Below are 23,944 nucleotides of genomic sequence, written 5' to 3' on the forward strand. Positions count from 1 at the left end.
TATTTTAAACCCATAATTTTGAATTAAGAATTAATCCATTAAAATGATAGTGAGAAAAATCCAATAGTAATTCCCTTAAAATAAAAATAAGAAAACAAACTCGGAACATTTTATTTAATCTCTTCTGTGGGCTCTATAATAAAGTAATTGTGCAATCAGTAATTAATAACTTTTAGCCAACAATAAGAGCATTGTCATTCTGGAAAATAATGCATTCTGCTAAAATGGTTGGATAATAACCAACTGAGCTTAACACAAACATTGAGATAATAGAGAAGACACAATGAAAACATGTTGTGCTCCTTTGGGAAACCAAAGACAGAGTAAATTAATATGCAGATAGGCAAATTAGAGGATGTGATTCCTGGAGGACATTAAAATGGAAGAAACTCTGCTAAAAAAGTTTTTTTTTTTTTTTTTAAGATTTTATTTATTTATTTATTTGACAGAGGGAGACAATGAGAGAGGGAACACAAGCAAAACTTGTGTTTTTGTGTTTAGCAGGAAACCTGATGTGGGCCTAGATCCCAGGACCCTGGGATCATGACCTGAGCTGAAGGCAGGCGCTTAACCAGCTAAGCCACCCAGGTGCCCCACTAAAATTTTAACTTGAATTTCCACAGGGATGGTCTCTTCCTTTCCCTTGTCCTGTTATAGATTATTATTATTGCCTAATAATTAGATCTCTCACAAATATTTTTATTTTATTTTATATTTTTAAGATTTTATTTATTTATTTGACAGAAAGAGATCACAAGTAAGCAGAGGGGCAGGCAGAGAGAGAGGGGGAAGCAGGCTCCCGGCTGAGTAGAGAGCCAGATGTGGGGTTCAATCCCAGGACCCTGAGATCATGACCTGAGCCGAAGCTAAACCCACTGAGCCAACCAGGTGCCCTCTCAGAAATATTTAGATGACAAAACACCATAAGCTAAAAGAAAACAAAACTATATGTTGAGCCTCAAGATTAGATAGATGATAGATAAATAGATGATGATGATAGGTAGACTGATAGATAGATAGATAGATAATTTGTTTATTTTCCTCTTTTTTTTCTTCTGTAACTTCACCCATGAGTATCTTCCTGCCTACCATATTTGCCCTAGCATAAGAGCTTGTAATTTTGGTAGACACTGAGTAAGAAGTTCTATAGGATCAGAAATCTTCCCATCAGCAGACACAAGGCCAGGGAAAGAACATGCCATATAAGAGGTACTAAATTAAAATAAGGACTGATTTTGACTTGAGATAATTATAGTTTAAGATATGTACTTTTTTTTTTTTTTTCTGGTGAAAGAATCCTCATTATCTGATCCAAAAGCTTTTAGTTCATGAGAATATTTATTTTGTTACCAGGCGATATTGAACAAGAAGAAAAGGATTTTTCATATCCATTAGAACTCTTCCTCTTCTCTGCTACAACTTTCACTCCCATGAGAAGGTGTGGTGATAGTCTACTTAAATAAAAGAAATGGCTAATTTCTCTCTGTATCACGTGTATCTTCTGAGAAAATCATTTGGCCTGAATGCTTATCCATCAGGAGGTTCGAAGCAGAAGGAGGTTCTGAAGAACCCAGGGAATGACTTAAACGTCTGTGTATGAAACAGTTGGCCCTTAGCCATTCCTTTTCTCCACCTGGAGTGGGCTTCTGGGCAAGTTTACCTGAGGGGAAATCTCCCATTTAACAAGCTCTAGAGACCTCTGTTGACTTTTAATAGATTGTTTCTGAAGCACACTCACATGCACATGCAGGTACACAGGTGGACGCACAGCCATGTACATCCAATCAGGAAACAAAATAAAAGGTATTTTAGGAGATGATGAAGGATAAAAAATAAAGAGCAAGAAAAAATATCTGTGCTGAAGGAAACAAATGATTTGAGTGAATTTAATTTCTTAATTATCCCAGTAAATATATTCAGAGAGAAGCATGAAAACACTATCCATACAAAAAGAATTCTACAGAAAAGGAATGACCTAAGGATTTAAACTATGATGTCAAGAATGAGAGAGGGGCGCCTGGGTGGCTCTAGTGGGTTGAAGTCTCTGCCTTTGGCTCAGGTCATGATCTTAGGGTCCTGGGATCGAGCCCCGCATTGGGCTCTCTGCGCCGTTGGGGAGCCAGTTCCTCCTCTCTCTCTCTGCCTGCCTCTCTGCCTACTTGTGATGTCTGTCTGTCAAATAAAGAAATAACATCTTAAAAAAAAATGAGAGAAAAATCAGAAGAGCCAAATAATGTTGGTACGTGAAATATAAATATTTGGAGGCTATGGGAGAGGTGTTAAGTGAAAAAAGTTAAAAAAAATTAAGTAGGAAGTTTATAGATATTACCTCTGTGATTAAATCAGTAGGTAACACAGACCTTGTAGATAGAACAGTAACTACCAAAAGGAACAGCTATCAGATAGTGGAGAAACCTGAAACTGAAAGTGGCTCTTCACAGTATAAGCCCTTTAGAACTATTCAGTATTTTAAATAAGCACAATGTATTCTTTTCCTTTTTAAAACAAAAGTCATATATAAAATTTCATAGCATTTCTTTAGAAATGTACACAGTATATGATACTTTGGGTTTTTGGAGATAGGAATTAATTGAAACAGTGACTGACCTCTGTATGAGATCCAAATTTACATCAATTTTCATGTTTCTGGTGGTTGGTTGGTTGATTGGTCTTGTCTTTTTAAGTATCTGGAAGTCATGACCATGAATTTAAAACTATATGACTGAGCTGGGTAATAGAGTTTTTATTAGCAGGATGTCACAAAAGCTATGATTATTATTGAACTGTTAAAGTCATTCTATTTCTTTCTTCCCATCAGCAATCTTTTTTTAAAGTTGTAAGATAGATCTATTTGCTGTCATTACAATGAGGTATAGAGCCAGAAGAGAGAGGGACATACGTGCTTCATGTTTCCTCACTGTCTGAGAGATAAGAGGGGAAAATGCTCTTCTACTGTATACTAGAATGAAGTAACTGAAACATTATACAGCTCTAAGAAAATCCTGCTAAAGAAGAGAAATTGTCTTACAGTCATGAGAAGGGTAAATTTTTCATTCAATTTTCAACAGCAAAGAAGACAGATGCCAAATATTGTTCTCTAAAAACCAAGCACATATCGGACTGGAATGAGAGTTTCTAGATCAAGCCCAGCTCTCTCTTTGCACCAAAAATTACATTTGCAAACAGATTTTATATACTGTTATTTTGCTTCACTGGTTTGCTGTTACATTTTAAAATACACTGATTGGAAGCATTCTTGCACATTTAACATGTAGACAATAATAATAAAGAAGACTAAAAGGAGAAAAATATACATTTAAAAATGACATTAAGTTCATCTGAAATATATTTTTCATTTAAAGTTGATAATAAAAGTCAGTGTGGTGTGTGGATGTCCTTATCCAGAATTATCTGCATGAAAAAAACCAAGTTGAGCAAAAAAAGGTAAAAACCATAAGAGAAGTACCCATTAAGATAATCAAGCCATGAGGTCTGTATCAGATAAATTAGACTAACAGGACATAGAAAGGGAAATGTGTAGTTTTGTTACTTATGTGGTCCTCTTCAGAGAACACAGGAATTTCCAAGTAAGAAATGTATATAATACCCCATGGCCAACCTATAAGATACTGTAGATTTAAGAAAAGAGCTAGGAGAGGCTTCGTGAGGGCTTGTCTTAACTGGATTTATTCCCTACTTACTCATTTATTTGGCTGTTTAAACAACAAATAGTTAAACAGAGCATCCTCCATGCCAGGAACTGTGCTAAGCAATAGGAAATTGGGAAGATGGATGTGCTTGGTCACCATTGATTGAGTTTCCTACACTGCTTTTAGCACTGTGGGGAGACAAAAAAGAGAAGTAGGAATGTCCTTTGTTCTAAGTCCAGCAAAGCAGTCCAGGCAGGCTTGCAGTGGCCAGTTTGTGTTGCATGAATGCATATCAACTTATTTGGGGATCACTGTGTGTTATACTTTGTGTCTGGGCCTGTCAAGTACCTAAAGATGACCAGTGATAGTCTCCGAGATGTCTTTCATCTTGTCTCTTTCACAAAAGATTCTTGCCAGAGATGTTTAAACACGTTCAAGTCCCTTTTAAACTCTGCAAGCTTCAACAAGGAAAAGGTGAAACAGAGTCCTTACTCAGCTCTTCCTTATTTTGTGGGGAGTAGGGCTGAGGCCAGTAGTGTTTTCCTTTCTCCTCTAGAAGCCAAACTTGTAAAAATATTTTTTTTTCTAGACTTAGTCCATTTTTTATCCTCCTACCTTCTGTTCCTCACTCAGTCTACTGTCATTCTCCTTTGGCCCCAGTCATGATGAACACATGCACTCCTACTGAGGTAATCAGTTAACTATATGTGGCTGGACTCAAAGGGCATATGTTGAACTTCTCCTAATGAGTAAAAAATACCTGAAATATGTCTCATCTATTTGGTAAAATTTTCTTCCTTCATCTTCCATGATAGTGTAGCCTATTCTCCCACTCTTGAGGTTCTTTCTCATTTTGTGTTTCATTATTCTTTACCATGACAATGAATAATGAAATTTATTTTTTTAATTTATTTTATTTTATTTTTTTTCTTTTTTTAAAATTTAAATTCAGTTAATTGACATATAATGTATTCTTGGTTTCAGAGGTAAGGATCAGCAATTCATCGATCTTATATAATACCCAGTGCTCTTTATATCTTGTGCCCTCCTAATGTCTATCGTGCAGTTACCCTATCTGTCCCCCCCCCGCCACCTTCCCTGCAGCAACCCTCAGTTTGTTCCCTATGATTAAGAGTCTCTTATGGTTTGTCTCCCTCTCAGGTTTCATCTTGTTTTATTTTTTCCTCTTTTTCCCTATTATCTGCTGTTTTGTTTCTCAAATTCCACATATGAGTGAGGTCATATGATAATTGTCTTTCTCTGATTAACTTATTTCACTTAGCATAATACTCTCTGGTTCCATTACCACGTTGGGTAGAAATTGGCAAGGTTTTATTTTTTGATGGCTGAGTAATATTCCAATATATATCTATATCTAAATATTTATATCTATATCTATAGCATCTATATACATATCTATATATCACATCATCTTTATCCATTCATCTTTTGATGGACATCTGGAGCCTTTCCATAGTTTGGCTATTGTGGACATGGTTGCTATAAACATTGGGGTGCATGTTCCCCTTCTTTTAACTATATCTGTATCTTTGGGGTAAATACCTAGTAGTGTGATTGCTGGGTCTTAGGGCAGCTCTATTTTCAACTTTTTGAGGAACCTCCATACTGTTTGCCAGAGTGGATGCACCAGTTTGCATTCCCACCACTTTTCCATCTGGAGGTATCTTTGGGTCTAAAATGATTCTGTTGCAGACACCAATGGGTCTTGTCTTTTGTTTGTTTTGTTTTGTTTTGTTTTGTTTTTAATAACCCTGTGTATTTTAATTGGAGCATTTAGCCCATTTACATTCAGAGTAACTATTGAAAGACATGAGTTTACTGCCATTGTATTACCTGTAAAGTGACTATTTCTGTACAGTGTCTCTCTCTCTCTAGTCTGTGTTACTTTTGGTCTCTCTATTTGCTGAAAGGATCCCTTTTAATATTTCTTGTGGGGTTGGTTTGGTGATGACAAATTCTTTTAGTTTCTGTTTGTCCTGGAAGCTTTTTAATCACTCCTTCTGTTTTGAATGACATCCTACCCAGATAAAGTATTCTTGGCTGCATATTTTTTTCATTTAGCACCCTCAATATATCATGCCAGTCCTTTCTAGCCTGCCAGGTCGCTATAGATAGGTCTGCTGCCAATCCAATGTTTCTACCCTCTTAGGTTACAAATGCTTTCAGGATTTTCTCTGTCTCTGAGATTAGCAAGTTTCACTATTAAATGTTGGGGTGTTGACCTATTTTTATTGATTTCGAGGGGGCTTCTCTGTGCCTCCTATACTTGGATGCCTGTTTCCTTCCCCAGATTAGGGAAGTTCTCCAGTGTAGTTTGCTCCAGTTTACCTTCTCTCCTCTCTCTTCTTCCTCTTCTGGGACTCCAATTCTAATACTGTTTTGCTTTATGGTATCACCTATCTCTTGAATTCTCCCCTTGTGATCCGGTAGTTGTTTATCTCTCTTTTCATCAACTTCTTTATTCTCCATCATTTTGTCTTCTATATCACTAATTCTCTCTTCTGCATCATTTATCCTAGCAGTTAGAGCCTCCATTCTTTTTTTTTTTTTATTGCATCTCATTAATAACTGTTGATTTTAACTTGGTTAGATTTTAGTTCTTTTACTTCTCCAGAAAGGGATTCTCTAGTGTCTTCTATGCTTTTTTCAAGCCCAGATAGTATCTTTATAATCATTATTCTGAACTCTAGTTCCAACATCTAACTTATTCCATACTAATTGGGTCCCTGTCAGTATTGCCTCTTGTTCTCTTTTTTTGAGTGAGTTTTCCCATCTTGTCATTCTTGCAGAAAGTGGTCTCTCTTCTATTTGTAGAGTAGCATCCATTCTTTTCTTAGATCTCTGGTTGAGCTCACAGGTGTTTAGAGTGATTTGATAGCTATCTAGCTGAATTCCTGTGACCAGATGAAATTAAGGTCACCTACTCCTCCACCATCTTGGACTCCTTCTGAATAATGAGATTTCTAAGCCTCCTCTCCAGGATTCCATCTTTTTTCCCCTGCTCTTCTCTTTCTCCCTAGTCCATATTATATATGCTTATGGTACAGATTACTCAGTGCTGATGACTTCTAAATTTATTCCCTGCCTAAATCTCTTTCTGACATGAAGAGTCATATACATAACCTGATAAAATATTTTATTCAGACATTTTAAGAAAACCTCAAAAGGGAGAGTTTTCAGACTGAATTCATGCTTTTCTTTTCTCTGTCCATCTTTGTAAGAGGCACCAATATTCATCTAATTGCCCCAACTGGAAATTTGAGGTGTCCTCGAAACTTCTTTTTCCCCTCCCTGCTTGCATATAACCCATAACAAAGACCTATTAATGTTATCTCATAAACCTATTTTGAATGTGTCCACTTCTTTCCTTATCCATTGAGACAACTTTTATATGTGGTAATAACTATATTACTGGTCTCATCATCCAATTCCATCTTGTTAAAATTTATTATCCATTTTGTAGCCAAAAGGGGCATATGCATGTAGAAATTTTATTGTTATTTCCCTGCTTAAAATATTTAAATAGTTTCCCAATAGTCTACAATTTTGCTTTATGAATCTTGAGTTTGCCAATCTATGAATGGCAAGTTTGTCAGATATTTGTGAGCTGTTTTATTTAACATCTCTCAGTATACTTCTCTCATTCAGTAAATAATTAAGTTTCTGATACATGAAGGGCATTGTATTATGCACTAAAACATTGCTGAAAAAGACAGCATGTAAAAGTCCACGTGGGAATTGTTCTCAGGTGGCAAGTAGAGTAGTGCTGGTAGAGATGTCACTTTTGTAATTGTGATAGAGTACAATGCCAAAGAAATGAATTCACTTTACTTGGTCCATGAGACAACAGCTTCAAGTACAGGTGTGGTTCCTCAGAACTAAGAAAAATACACTGAGTCAATTGTGAAATGAGAATTCCCTTTAGGCAAAGTCATACTTAAGTGCCCTCTATAGATCCTCCATGCCTCAGGGACCAGTATAGCTTTTGCAAAATAAGATATACTTCCTGATGAAATTGAGGTTACACCAAGCTAGTCTTTTCTCATAGTTCCTAGAAAGAGGGAAAAAAAAGGCAACATAATTTTAGAGAGACGGAGTTGAAGAACCAGCTTCTAAAGTAGATATGCCCTGCAGACACAACAATATTTAATGTGTTTCTTTTTCACACTCAAACTCTCTTCTATAATGCCCCAATCTTTTTAATCTTGGAGTCCTGTCAGAGCTCCTCCTTGGCACAGACAAGATGAGGTAGAGGTGGATTTTGTGTGTGTGTATATCTAGAGAGAGAGATTTTCTCTATATATATAGAGAGAGAGAGACAATAAGGGGACAAGAGGAGAATGAGGAGAAGAAGAAGTAGGAGTAGGAGTAGAATATTACATAAAAATATAAGAAAGATGGGAAGAACATCATAGTCAATATGAAGTAAACCCACACATGGAAAACTAAGAGAAAAAGGAAACCACTATTATTGGGGTAGAGATGAAGAGATGTTGTCAGAAAGAAAGATTGGCGTGTACTTAGGGAGCATATTATTGTTATTCTAAATGGCACATAGGAAATATGGATTTTATTCAAAAGGCAATTATGAGGTTTATAGATTTTTAAAAAGAACGTAATAAAATAAAATCTAGGAAAACTGTTTAAAACTCAGAAAATTAATATTTATATTGAGAGCCAATTGAATGTTTTATATTAAAAATTATTTGGTTCCATTAGGGAAGCCAAGAAGCAAAGTTTAAAATTAGAAGATGATTTTATAAGTAGCAGAATTAGAAATACTATCAGTCTTCTGTTGTCATAATTTTTCAGTTTTACTTCTGGCTGCACCAGCCTTCCTTCCCTAAGCAGATCTTGAAAAGGACTTCTTAGTTTCACCGGTCGAGCCTTACTTTCCTTCTCACACTTTGGACATTCCCTAAACTCTCCAAATTTGTATTTTAATCAAGAAATTCTCCTTCTGTTTGTACTAATGAGGGGTGAGTTTCTTCGATTTCTGACTCAAGCCACATTTCCTCATAGTATATATTGGTTAGCTTCATTTTGAATATCACCCCACAGATGCCCCTTGTTTATACTTTATTTTATACCTTCTCCTTATATCTACTTCCCCATAACAACTCTTACAGTGCTGGGCACAGAAGAGTTATATAGCCTCACAGAAGATGATGCACAAGTTATCTTACTTCCAAATTGACCATTTATTTGACTAGGTATGGAACATGGTATGGTGTCCCAAAGAATAGATGTTATTGTCAGGATCTTTGAGGAATTTAAGATTGGGTTTAATGAATATGACTGAGAAAGCAAAGAAAGGAACAATGGGGAAGTTCATTTCATTGTGTAAATCTCTTCCTAGTAGTAAATTAGATACTAAGAAATGCTCCTGAAACTTTATGTTCTATTTAGTGCTCTACAGAAATTACACAGATACCTGTGGGTCTGATATGTTGCTGTTTCCTTATGCACCTTAAGATATCAAAGAGAAGTTTAATTTTTTCTTTTTCAAAAATGGCTTTTTTTTTTAACTTCTGGGGGCTCTGCTCCTCTTTTGTCTCTTCATTATTAATGCACTCATTTATAATTTAAAAATATATGTTTCTGGTGCGCCTGGGTGGCTCAGTCATTGAGCGTCTGCCTTTAACTCTGGTCATAATCCCAGGGTCCTGGGATCCAGCCCCACATCGGGCTCTCTGCTTGGTGGGAAGCCTGCCTCTCCCTCTCCCGCTCTCCCTGCTTGTGTTCCCTTTCTTGCGTTCTCTCTATCAAATAAATAAACCATTATTTTATATATATATATATAATATATAATAAATTAAATATATTGAATTATTAATTATAATAATTATTAATTATTAATAATTATAATAATTATAAATTATTAAATTAATAAATCAAATATATAATAAATTAAAATATAAACAAATAAATAAACCACACACACACACATATATATATATCCTTTATATATAAACCGATATATATATGTATATACACTCTTATAGAGGCTAAAAGAACACTAAATCACAGAACTAGACTGTCATTTAATAAATAATTCTTGTTTCTTAAATTTATTGATTAACAGCTGAAATAAAGAGTAATACTGCATTTGTTATGTTTATCCATCAATACCTTTTAAGGCACATCCTTCCCTATTCTTCTTCTCCCTCACATCTGGGCAAGCTAAAAAGAAAGCACAAGTGCCATAGAACTTCAAACCATGCAAAACCCTGCTTTCTCAGAAAAGCCAGCACCCCAGCCTCACAACACTAAGTACCATCATTAGAGTGCATTATAATGCATTATTATAGTGTATCACATCATAGCAGTAGAAGTCCCAAACCAGATCTTGGCTGGGGATTCATCACATTTCTGTGGAGTGGCTACAATCTGGCCTTTCTCAATTTTTAGACCTTCCTTCCAGAATGTTTTGTTTTTTTTCTTAAGATAAATCTGTGAGATTTATGGTTTTACTCTATTAACTTTCTTTTAAAAAGTTAAAGAAAATGAAAAATAATTTCACAGGGTATAGAATTACCATATCAATTATGTTTCCTTGGTAGCTGAGGATATCATCATGCTGTTTTTTTTTTTGTTGTTGTTGTTTTTAAGATTTTATTTATTTATTTGACAGTGATTACAAGTAGGCAGAGAGGCAGGCAGAGAGAGAGAGAGGTGGAAGCAGACTCTCCACCGAGCAGGGAGCCTAATGTGGGACTCGATCCCAGGAACCCAGGATCATGACCTGAGCCAAAGGCAGACACTTAACCAACTGAGCTACCCAGGTGCCCCACATCATGCTGTTTTCTGATGAAGCTTTCTTTCTGCTGAGCATTTAGCTTTCATATAACTGTTACTCCTTTTCGATTATATTTTATCTGAGCTGTGTTTTATAATTATGTTGGTGTCTTTGGTTTTCTATAATTATATTAACTTTTGTCAGTGAGTGTCTGTGAGTGTGTATAATTTCATCTTAGATGCATTAAACTTCCTGAAATCAAAATTTGGCTATTTCATTCATCCCGACATTTGTCAGCTATTATTTCTCTAAATATTGCTCATGCCCATTTTTCCTGTTGTCTCTTTTTTGAGGGGACACAAATTACATGTATGCTACACCATCTTACTATATTCTATTTTTTTATGACTGTGTCTTTATTTTTATTTACCTAATTATCTTTGTCTCTTTGCCTCATTCTGTGTAATTTCTTACTACAAATTTCCAGGTCACTAATTATCTCAACTGTGAAAAATCTGAACTTTAAACTCATTATCTTATTTTTACATAACTTACTTTATTTTTCAGCCCTAAAACTTATTTAGTTAATTTTCAAATTTGTCAGATTTGTTAGTATCTTATACCTTTATCATACTTTCGTTTTATTTTTTATTTCATTAAGTATATAAAACCCATTTATATTATATTCTATAGCTCCAGTATTTAGCTTAAGGGGTGTGTGTGTGTGTGTGTGTTTTGTTGTTGTTGTTGTTGTTGTTGTTGTTTTATTAATGGCTTCTGTTGATGGCTTCAGTTCCTTAGGTGTTTAGTTGTTTTTGAATATGAGCTTCTATGTCTTGAATTCTCAGTTTTGAGAATTATGTAAAATTATGATTAAGGATATATATTAGTCTAAAGAGGACTTGCATTTGTTTCTATCAACCGCCTGTGGACTCTACCAATTTTGAGCTGTTTTACTAAATCTCAGGGTAGTTTTGGCAGAGGGATGGGGGAGAGTGATACAAATGAATATAGATTTAAACTTACAGACCTGTGTGAGTAGAGACTTATAAATTCTCCACAGATGCTTTTTATTCTGGCTCAGGACCAAGAGTTAATCAATCACTCAGGCATCCTCCCCATTTCCATAAAATTGGATTTTCTTTTGACTTCACCTACTGAGAGAATTGCTTCTTGAATTATTTGATTTTGTGTGGGATCCTTAAATCTGAACTCTCATCCTGTTGGGCCTCTTTCTTTGTCCCCCAATAACTTAGTTGTATAACTCTTCAAATTCTGGCTTCCAGGAATTGATAAATAATCCCAGGGGAAAAGCTGACTTGACTCTCCTGTTTCTCGTTAGATCTCTCATTTTCTTTTGCTTTCTGGTTTCTGAAGAATCCCTTTATTTGCCATTAGCTATTCCAGGCATTAATATTATTTTAAACAATAATTTATGTTGAAAATTTATGTATTACTTTATTTGGGGAGATTTCTTTAAATAGTTTGTTCTCAATGTCCAAAAATAGACCTGGCCTTGCCATTGCTTCAAAATTATTGCAGTAGCCTCAATCATTGATTAATATTTTAGAGTACAATAGTTAATACTTGTGTAAGTGTGTATGTATGTATAGGTGTGTATGTGTATATATATTTAGAGAGAGAGAGAGATATCTCAGCATACTGACAAACTCCTTATTATCACACATTGCACACATTTCATAGGTGTAGATAATAAGACACATTTGTATATGTATGCATAGTCTACATATTTATAAATCATATATAAATTCAATGTAAATATATTTTTTCACATATACTACGTAGTAAGAATTTAGAATTGGTTTAAAGTCTATATAAAGAAAATAATTTGTGATAGCAGAGAAATTTAAAAAGCAAAAGGCCTTATAAAAATAACTGAAGGTTAGGCTAAGAAAAAAAGAGAACAAAAATTACTAAGACACAAATATGATAGCTTGGATAAAATGAACCAATTGCTTGAAAGACACAGTTTGCTAAAAGCCATACAAGAAAAAAGAAGACAATCTGAATAGGCATATATATATATATATATAAATTAAATTGAATCAGTAATCAATAACTTTATTGAACAGAAAGCACAAGGCTTAGATGGGTTCATTGGTGAATTTCACTAAACACTTAAGGAAGAAAATGTACCAATTTTAAACATTCTCTTTCAGAGTATAGAAGTATAAGAAATACTTCTAGCTTTCTATGAAAACCACTAATACTGAAACCAAACACATAGCAAGAAAACTATAGGACAATATCTCTGATGATCATAGAGAAATTCTCAATAAATGTATTAGCAAAGGGAATCCATTATTGTATAAAAAGAATTACACATCACAACCAAGTGGGATTTATACCAGGTATGCTACACTGCTTCAGCATTTAAAAAAAATTGAATGCAACTTGTCATATCAATATGCTTAAGAAGAAAAATTACACAATTGTATCAATCAGTGCAGAAAAACGCATTTGACAAAATTCAAAACCAATCCATGATAAAAACTCTCAGTAAACTAGGGATAGAATTACCTCTACTTAATAAAAAGTATATAAAAAATTCTACAACCAATATATTTAATAGTGAGAAATTAAAGTTTGCCACTAAAATCAGGAATGAGGCATGAATGTCTTCTCTCACCATTCCTTTTGTATCATCCTGGAAGTAATAGCTAATGCAATAAGACAAGAAAAGGAAATAAAATGTATACAGATTAGAAATACCCTGTCTATATTTACAAATGACATATCATCTATGTGGAAAATCCACAAAAATTTTTAAAAAGCCCTCCTGGAAATAATAAACAATTATGGCCAAGTTGTACAACAGAGTTAATATACAAAAGCCAAGTTGCTTTCCTATATACCAGGAATGAATAAGTTGTATTTGAAACTAAAAAACACAATGCCATTTACATTAGGACCAAAATATGAAATTCTTAGGTATATATCTAACAAAATCTATGAAGGTCTGGATGAGGAAAACTACAAAACTGAAAAATGAAGTCAAGGCAAAACTAAATGGAGAAATGATCCATGTTCATGGATAGGAAAACTCAATATTGTCAAGATACCAGTTCTTCTCACCTCAGTCTACAGAGTAAATTCAGTCTCAATGAAAATCCAAACAAAATATTTTGTCAGTATCAACACACTGATTCTAAAGTTTATAGGGAGAGTCAAAAGAATCAGAATAACCAACACAATATGGAAGGAGAAGAACAAAGTTGGAGAACTGACACTACTCAATTTCCAGACTTAACTGTAAGGCTGCAGAAATGAAGATAGTTTGATTTTGACAAAGAATAGACAAAGAAGTCAGTGAAAAATTAGCCTAGAAATATGCCCACATCTGTATAGTCAACTGATCTTTGACAAAGGAGCAAACGCCATTAATGCAATGGAGCAAAGATAGTCTCTTCAACAGATGGTGCTGGAAAAAATGGATATCTGTATCCAAAAATTAAATCTAGACATGGACTTACCCTTACCCAAAATTAACCCAAAATAGATCACAAACCTAAATGTAAAAGGCAAAACTATCAAACTCCTTGAAGATAACATAAGAGAAGATTTAGATGACCTCAAGTATAGTGATAACTAACTTTTTATATACAACACCAAAGGCACAACCCATGAAAGAAATAATATATAAACTAGACTTCATTAAAATTGAAACTTCTGTTCTACAAAAGGCAATATCAAGAGAATGAAAAGCCACAGACTGGGAGAAATATTGTCAAGAGACATATCTGATAAAAGACAGTTATCCAGAATATACAAAAACTCTTAAAATAAGAGAAAGAAAACAAAATAACTTGATAGGTAAGAGCCAAAAACCTTAACACACATCTCATCAAAGAAAATATACAGATGCTAAGTAAGCAGATGAAAAGATACTGCACACTCATGTCATTAGAGAAATGCAAATTAAAATAATAATAATATACCACTGTATACCTATTAGAATGACCAAAGTCTGGAGCACTGGCAACACCAAATGCTGGCAAGGATGTGGAGCAACAGAAACTCTATTATAATGCTGGAATACAAAATGGTGTACCATTCTGGAAGACAGTTAGTAGTTTTTTATGCACTAGAGATACTTCTGTCATGTAATGGAGGAGTTGTACTCCTTGATATTACTGAAAGGAGTTAAAAGCTTATGTCCACTCAGAAACATGCATGCACGTTTTTATAAAAACTTTATTCATAACTGCTAAAACTTGGAAGCAACTAAGTTGCCCTTTAGTATGTAGGTGAATGGACAAATAAATTGTAGCACATCTAGACAATGGAATATTATACAGCACTAAAACAAAATGAACTATCAAGCAATGAAAAAACATAGAAGAACCTTAAATGCACATTACTAAATGAAGGACACCAATCTGAAAAGGCTATATACTGTATGATTCTAATACATTACATTCTGGAAAGAGCAAAACTGTGGAGAGAGCAAAATGATCAGTGATTGCCAGGGACTGAGATGAAGGAAAGATAAACTGGTGGAGCACAGAGGATGATGTTTAGGGCAGCAAAAGATATGATAGTACAGTAATATTGGATACATGTCACCATACATTTGACCAAACCCATAGAATATACAACACCAAAAGTGAACCATTATATAAACTATGGTATGATTATGATATGTCAGTGTAGTTCATTAGTTTTAACATATTCCCCACCTCTTGTGGGGAATGTTGGTAATACAGGAGTCAATGCATGTGTGAGGGCAGAGCATATATTGGGAATCGCTGTATCTTTCCCTCAACTTTGCTGTAAATCTGAAATTGTCTAAAAAGTAAGTCTTAAAAAATAAAAAACAAATAAATAAATAAACAAAAAATTAAATAAATAAATAATAAAAATAATAAAAAACTAAAATAAGAAAAACTTGCTGTAATCCATTGTTTACATCAGAATTTGAAAATACATTTTTAAATTCTTCTAACCCTTGCTTTTTACTTTGAAGGTCTTCATGGACTTCTCATCGCCTTTATTTGAAGTTTAGACCTGCTATTGTGCCCATGAAATCTGTTTAATAATCTCAATTCGCATGATTTTTCATTTTCACTTCTAATTTTTCCCCTCAAAGATCTGCATTCTAGCAACAGACTTTACTTGCAATTCTTTAATGTGTTATGGACTCTAAAGCCTTTGGGTGAATTATTCTCTCTACTGAAAAGGCAAACCCCTTCTTGTTTCTGCCCTAATAAATCCCACTCATAATTAAACTTTTGACCCACCAGGCACTTCAGAAGAGGGATATTCCCAACATTTTCTCCAACAGCATTAGCTGTATCCTTTGATATGTGCGAAAAGCAAACCATGTAGGCCTCCAGTCTAGCCCTTGCCAGATTATGCTGTAGTTATTTCTGTATTAGTCAGTCTTCCACTCTGTTTTTCTAAGTCCTAATGGGAAGTCCCTATTTGAAAGACATCATTAAAGATCTTAGCACATGCCCTTGTGCATGGCAGGTAGTCAATTAGTATTTGTAGCATTAAAAAAAAAAAAAATTCAAAGATTCTCTTTTAATGTAAGAATTGTTTGGGAAGAATCTGTTTATCTTTCCTACTAAAAACTAACTTTTTACATGTTCTGCTAAAGACTGTCAGTAGAGGATTGTCCTAACTGAAAATGTGGATCTACTTGATATAAGGTTAACACAGCACTAAGTTTTTTCCTCAGGAGTTACAAATGACATCCTAATGACAGTGTCTGAGGGGCTGAGGTAGCCTCTAAGGACGATATACCCTTTCCCTTCTATGCATAAAAGTGTTACAATAGAAGACCTGACTGCTATTCTTTTTTTTTAAGATTTTTTTTTTTTTAATTTATTTGACAGACTGAGAGCACAAGTAGGTAGAGAGGCAGGCGGGGGTGGGGGGAACAGCCTCCCTGCTGAGCAGAGAGCCTGATACCCAGGCTTGATCCCAGGACCCCGGGATCATGACCTGAGCTGAAGGCAGATGCTTTAACCCAATGAGCCACCCAGGCACCCCCTGACTGCTATTCTTTGAAAGACCTTCTTATGAGTTTGTCCCTCAACTGTCATCTAGAAACTTAGGTATCGGGAGGATTTCCACCATCCCCAGAACTGATCAGAGTGGCTTATTTACTATGTCTAAACTATTTGTATAAACATAATTTATACTGAACACCTGATTTACTCTGAATGTCTAGAATTTCTGTATGTGCTAGGCAGAAGCTACCTATATGATCAAACCGCTGGATGCTGAGTCTTTAATGAGCTTCCCTAGTTGGCAACATTTCACAAATGCTGTCACAACTCATTGCCGGTACCATCCTGTATGATTCCCCCAGGAGAGAACCTTTAGAAATGTGTACCTGGTTTTCCCAGGACTTCACGTCATCTGCTTTCCTTCTGGAAATTTTACTTTATATTCATTTACCACAATAAATCATAGTCATTAGTTAGACTATATGTTAAATCCATTAATGAATCATCAAATCTAGAGTTGGTCTTGGTAACCCCCAACACACCTTCATACCACCTCCTCCCCAGTATTTGCCCTCTTGCCCATATAAGTCCACTTTCTGCCTCCTTACCATTATTGCCACTTTCTTATCATTTCCCTTATTTTTTCTTCTCTCCATAGGAGACAGCATCTGCTAGCTACCCACTTCCTGGAACTTTTACATATTCAGTCTTATATTCAACATTGAAAATGCACTCATTCATTCAATAAGCATGTAACAGGTATTTCCCATATGCCAAGCTTCGTGAAACAAACTCAGTAAGGGAGAATTCTATTCAGTCATCTAAACCTTACATTCAAATGGGAAAAACAAATTAGCAATGAGGAAGTTATTTTGTTCTGGCTGGATATTGCGTTGTGACAAACCACTCCCAAAAGCTATTGGTTGGAAACTACAATTTCATTTCACTTACATTTTATAGGTGTAGGAATGTAGAAGGAACTCAGATGGGCAATTTGCCTCTGATCCATATATTATAACATAGAGCATCAGGGCTGGCAGATCTGCTTCCACAGTGGCTTCTTCATTCATGTGCCTGGTGTCTCATTTCCCCTATACCTCTCTGTCTGTAGATGCCATAGCATTCACCATGGCTTCATCATATAATCAGATTATTAGGTAACAGGCTAATTGACACTTGATGGACCCAGGGTAATGACAGTTCTTACCTGGACAGCGGCTTCAAAGTGGCAGGAGTCACAAGCTGCCAGGCCTCATAGGGGATCATCTCACATCTGTCATAGTGTCAGTTCTGTCATAGCATATTAGTAAAGTTGGAAATCCTGCCCAGATTCAAGGGGTAGAGATATAGGATCCATCTCTTCATAGGGATGTGGCAAGTCCTAGTGCAGAGGAACATATTAGATGGGAGCTACTGTGGTAGCCATTTAGTGGACATTCCACTGAAGAGCAAGTACTATCAGATTTAAAAATGACAGTTTGCCAGAGAACCAAACTGACTCCTACTTAGAACAAAGAAGTTCTATGAAGTTTCCTGGAAGGTAAATTGAAGTTGAAGGAAGAAAGGGCTTACCCAATGATATAGAATAGGTAAATGTGTCAGACTTAGAGGGTACTGAGGTAAGGCTCAGAGCTGAGAATGAGCATTTTATTTCCTAAACATTCAACAATTTCCAGAATCGGCTTGGTTAGAAACTTAAGAGTTAATGGTGTAGTGAGAGAGTAGGCTGATAGGGTAACAATGTATGTAATGGGCTTTTCACAGTTTGCTCACATAGGAGTCTACAATCTTGTTCTATAAAGAGCCAACAAGTAAATATTTTAGGTTTTATAGACCAAGAGGCACAATCAAAGATATTGTTTAGGTAATTATATAATTACTTAAAATATAATCAATGTAAAAATCATTTTAGCTTGTCACGCTTACAGAAATAAGTAGTGGACTAAATTTGTCCCTTAGGTCATAATTGCTAGCTGATGGGGTAGACATGTGGAACTTTATAGGCAACCATTAAAAACATCTTATTTAGGAAAAGCACATATCAGACATAAAGTTTGAAAACACAAATATGATAGCATTGTGGGAATTGAGGCAAAACTAGTGACAGTGAAACTAGTTAGGATATTTTTGAAGCAATCAGTGGATGTAATAATCTCTGAGCTAAAAAGTACAGTAAGCAGTATTTGGTGTTTCCTTAGACATGCTATGAATAGGGGCACCTGGGTGGTTAAGTGTCCAGTTCTTGATTTCTCGGCTCAGGTCATGATCTCAGGGTTGTGAGATTGAGCCCCATGTCAGGCTCACTACTGAGCACAGAGTCTGCTTAGGACTCTCTCTCTCTCCCCCTCGGCCTCTCCCCCCACTCTCTATTTCTCTCTCAAATAAATAAAAAATGAAATCTTAAGAAAGAAAAAGAAGAAGAAGAAATACCATGAATAGTAGTATGGAAAAAGAGGAGTGAAGGATAAGTCTTTATTCTCTTATAAAGTCAGGCATCACTTATGAATTTGGTGATGCTGTTTATTTATTTATTTATTTATTTATTTATTTTTTATGAATATAAATTCTTTATTTGGGATACATATTTTGCAATTAACTTCTCCAACCCAGAGACTTGCTTTTTACTAATAAAAGTGTCATTTGAGGGGTGCCTGGGTGGCTCAGTGGGTTAAAGCCCCTGCCTTCGGCTCAGGTCGTGATCCCAGGGTCCTGGGATCGAGCCCCGCATCGGGCTCTCTGCTCGACGCAGAGCCTGCTTCCCGCTCTCTCTCTGCCTGCCTCTCTGCCTACTTGTCATCTCTGTCTGTCAAATAAATAAATAAAAATCTTTAAAAAAAAAAAAAAGAAGTGTCATTTGACAAATCAAAAGTTATTAATGTTAATATAGCACAATTTGCCAAACTTTATACATTTCCTGTGTCTTTTTTTTTTTAATTTTATTTTTTATAAACATATAATATATTTTTATCCCCAGGGGTACAGGTCTGTGAATCGCCAGGTTTACACACTTCACAGCACTCACCATATGGTGATGCCATTTAAAAAGAAACACAAGAAGCAGAATTAAACCTGTAAATACAGAAATACAGAGGACGAGCTGTTGGTTGCCAGGGACCGGGTGCAGGGGTAGGGAGAGTAAGGGGAATGGGCATATGGATGAAGGAGAGTGGGAGATACAGACTTCCCATTATGGAATGATTAAGTCATAGGAATAAAAGGCACAGCATAAGGAATGTAGTCAATGATATTGTAATAGTGTTGTATAGTGATAGATGGTAAGTATAGTTGTAGTGAGCACAGTATAATGTATAAACTTGTCAAATCACTATGTTATACACCTGAAACTAATATGCATTGTATGTCAACTGCATTTGTAAAAAGTTTTTAAAAAGAAGTATGCATACAGAAATAATGAATTATGTTTTAAATAGAGTTAGTTTAACATAGTAACAATAATTGAGACTGCAAACTGGACTGGGGTTTACCAAATGTGAATATGCAAATTTGAATTTAAAGAGTCCATATCTTTCCTCACTTTGACACTATTAAACACGAATTTTGTATTTAAGAATTTCTTAATTCAGAATGTCTTTTTGTAGCTACTTGTAGTCCCCCCCCAATAGTAACTTTATTCTTTAGTAGCACCTATTCTTAATCTCAATTTTTCACACCTACTTAAACAATCCTATCTTTTAGTGATCGATTTAAACTCTTCCATGTAACATTATGCACTTAAAATTTGATTAGTTGTCTATGATTTTAAGATCCTAGATTAACATTGATAAGGGACCTCATTTTGTTTGACGTATCTTTAATATTTGACTTTTTGAAAAGATCTTTTAGTTAAATGGCTCAAATCATGATTAGTTCCACACCGCAAATAATTGTCCCCAACTACTTTCTAAAAATTATCATAGGTTCTGTTTGACTGAGAATAGCAAAAATCTCAGAGTTTATAGTAGCTCTTTCTCTTAAAGACAAGAATTAGTTCACAAAAAGAAATGCATCACTTGCCTGGACAAAAACGTCTCCTAGATGCTTACTGTGTTAAAACTCTTAAGTCTGGTATCCCTGTCTGAGCTGTAGGGAGGTCCTGTCAAACTAATCTTTTTGTATTTATTCACTCTTTCAACAAATACTGATCAAGAAATTTCTATATTAGCTTTACCACATCTTCATAAATAACTTCACAGGGTCAACCTCATATATTAAGTTTCTAGTTTGTTTATAGCTGTATTTTGTAATGTAATACACATTATACATTATCCTCACATCATCCTTGAAAAAAAAACACCACAAAATAGGTAGAAATTTATGTCACAGAAGCTATAAATAATTCACCAATCCTATAGGCCCAGCTTACATTCCCTTTAATCTTTAGATTTGCATATTGCACAAGTTGATGATTAAAGGACAATGATTTCTTCCTTGGAACTGAAAATATATTCTGGGTTTAAAGATGGAGATCAGGGGCACCTGGGTGGCTCAGTCCTTTAGCATCTGCCTTCTGCTCAGGTCATGATCTCAGGGTCCTGGGATCTAGCCCTGAGTCAGACTCTCTGCTCAGCAGGGAGTCAGCTTCTCCATCTCACTCTCCCTCTCTGCTCTCTCTCTCTTTCTGCTCTCTCTCTCTCTCTCTCCGCTCTCCCTCTCTCTCTAAAATAAATAAAATCTTTGAAAAAAAAATAAAGAGGGAGATCAGAGCTTATTCACATGGAAGAAAATTAGTCAAATAGAGTATAAGAAGTAAATCTGTATCTGTAGCAGAAGTGTAATTTTCATAGACCAGTGCAATTTCCCATTACGAGATGATGTCTCCCTTTTTTGCAACACTTGGAGCAATTATACACATTAATAATTGTTGGGTCGAAGACCTTGTACCATTACATACAGTTACTTGGTGCAATGAAAAATAGATTTGACCAATTTTTCTCAGTGAAATTAAATGGGCATCTTAAAAGAGTTGAACTAATTAAACAACTGTCTTAGAACTTTTGAGGAAGTAGGTAATTTATTTATTTTTAGTCAGGACCAGACTAATATGAGATTTGTTTTAAAGTATTCAGCGTATTGATCTATTAAAATTTCTGTAGTCAGACATATTTAGTTGTAAGACTATCAAGGATCACATAGTATTAGAAATAATGTTTCAGAATTATATTTATCTTTAAATATTTATTGGGTACTTATTGTGTTACAGGGAATCACCAGTATCAAAGTTTGTGGCTTTCTCCTTGGATCATTGCTAATTGATATTTCTTGCCTCCCTTCCATTTAGTTGGGACAATGTAATGTGTTCTATTAACAAAATGATCTTCTGGAATGAGGTGATTAAAAGCAGGCCTAACCTCTCTTCTCTAAGGGCTATCTATGTAGTATTAAGTGAAGGAACTGCAGACACTAGAAACTACTACATGAAAGGATATTAGTTCCTGAATGACCCATAACAAATTGTGATTTGATTAAGAAATAAACCTTTATTAACTGAGCCACTGACATTTTGGGGAGTGCTTATTTCAGCAGTTTCCATGATTTACATAAACTAATGCAGCTTTTCACTTGTCACCATTAGAACAGAAATTGAGTAACCACCATACTCATCATTTTGAGATGTGTGTCAAATTTACTTGGAAAACTTTAAAAAAAAATAAATATCTGGCCCAGTCAATTTAAGTTGATGGTGAAAGCATAACAGGCATGTGTATGTCTCTTAAAAAATTACATATAATTCTGATGTTCACTTTTGGTTAAGAATCACTCTAAAGGTTCTTATCTTATAAGGGGTATATTATCCTCACATAAACCAGTTTAAATCAGTCCATTCAAATTCATTATACATGTGTCTACAGCTATCATTGAAAGATTTGGAGATTCGATGTTTTTATAATTTAAAATAATTATGAATAACTTCTTCCAGCTTAAAATTCTGAATAACATATTCCATGAATACAAAATGTATAGTATCTATCAAAAGTAACCTCTGAATAAATATTTTATATAAAATATTTATTTTATATAAAGTATTTGTTTAAATAAAATATTTATTTTATTTATTTTAAAATAAAATATTTATTTAGATAAAAGGCAAATCTAAGCTAACATCATCACATGGCTGATACTTCGCTGAAAACTACTCCCATTTCCCAAGATGTGATTTAGACTTCTTCATCTTGCATTTACTTTCAGTTTCCTTAAAAATAAATGTTTATTGTCTAAAAATATATATAAAAAATATTCCTCACAAAAGATGCTATTCTTTCATTTCCCCCATCTTCTTCCTCTTCTTCAACACCCCTGATATAAAGGACATTATTACACCTTATTAAATCTTTAGCCAAATGTGCAGACAATGCTCCATCGGTTTATTGTTCTGTGTTTGCGAGCTGCATGCTCATATTGCCATCTACAGATACCAGGTAGCCTTTGTACTCCATTTCCCACTTAGGTTCCACCATTTTTGGTTTTCCTGTTAGTCCCTTCAGGAAAGGTTTGGGATTGAGGGACAAACTCATCATGCAAATCCTGCAGGCCACTTGCCCACAACCGAACTGTTGCCTGTTCCTGGGGACTAGAGTAGCTATAGCCAGCGCAACTCCTTTCAGGATCTTAATTTCTACAAAAATAATAAATTCAAACCCTTTTGGTATGATTTAACAGAAGGCAGTTTTCCTAATCCTGTATTTCATCTCAGAAACTGAGAGTATATTTGTTGGAGATATAAGAAGACAAGGATTTATTGAATGACAAGACTATCTAAATTACTTCAGGTGTGTCAGCTGATTGAAGAAATATCTAGATAATATACAGAAACATGCTGATATATATAATCCCAGAGTGTGAACTGCTGACTAAATCATGTCAAATATCCTTTATATATTTACTTGTATATTTATTCATAATTCAACAAATACCTATTGAGCAGCTCTTATGTTTGAAGCCTACACATTGAGAATAAGAATGACCACGACATCTTTCCTTTATAATAACAAAGAGCTCACAATATTTGTACTGTCTGGTGTCAAAGAATAGGCATTATCTTAACAGTAAGCACAATGGTCTAGTTTCAGGTTTGGAGAAAACAAGTCATGGGTTCTGAGCCATGTTGGCAATAGTCCCTTCTTTGTGTGAGAAAGACAAGATATCAAGACAGCAAGGCAGGAGCTCAAGCTAAGACAAATTAAAGAAGAACTAAAATACATATCCAAATACTTTTTTCTGTTATTTATATTGTTTTATTTTACAAGTAATAAAAAGAAAATTCAGCATCAGAAAAGTAACAGAATTTGTTAAAAAAAAAAAAAAAGTAGGGATTTGTTTTTGTAGATAGTTTGCTAAGTGGCTCTAGCTTTGTGGGTTGAAGGGCTGTGGAAACAAGCCTCAATCAAACTACAGTTTGGATGCAAAAGGAAAATTGGATGAAACGAAGAAGGAGACTTATTTTATTTATTTTATTATATATTTTTAAAAGTAACGTTAATGAGTAACAGGTTAGTTTTATCAAAGACGTATTAAGCCTGAGGTTATTTCATTGGTGAGTTATACATGTCAAAGTTATT

The 23,944-nt window shown here is 34.8% G+C and overlaps 1 pseudogene; it reads right to left on the minus strand.

Moving 5' to 3' along the window:
• The window catches only part of LOC111147998, an 83,919-nt pseudogene extending 61,016 nt beyond the window's left edge, over positions 1 to 22,903 (minus strand).
• Between the last annotated feature and the right edge of the window lie 1,041 nt (positions 22,904 to 23,944).

This window comes from Enhydra lutris, unplaced genomic scaffold, assembly GCF_002288905.1.
Source record: "Enhydra lutris kenyoni isolate GAN:26980312 unplaced genomic scaffold, ASM228890v2 scaffoldscaffold18, whole genome shotgun sequence".
NCBI lineage: Eukaryota > Metazoa > Chordata > Mammalia > Carnivora > Mustelidae > Enhydra > Enhydra lutris.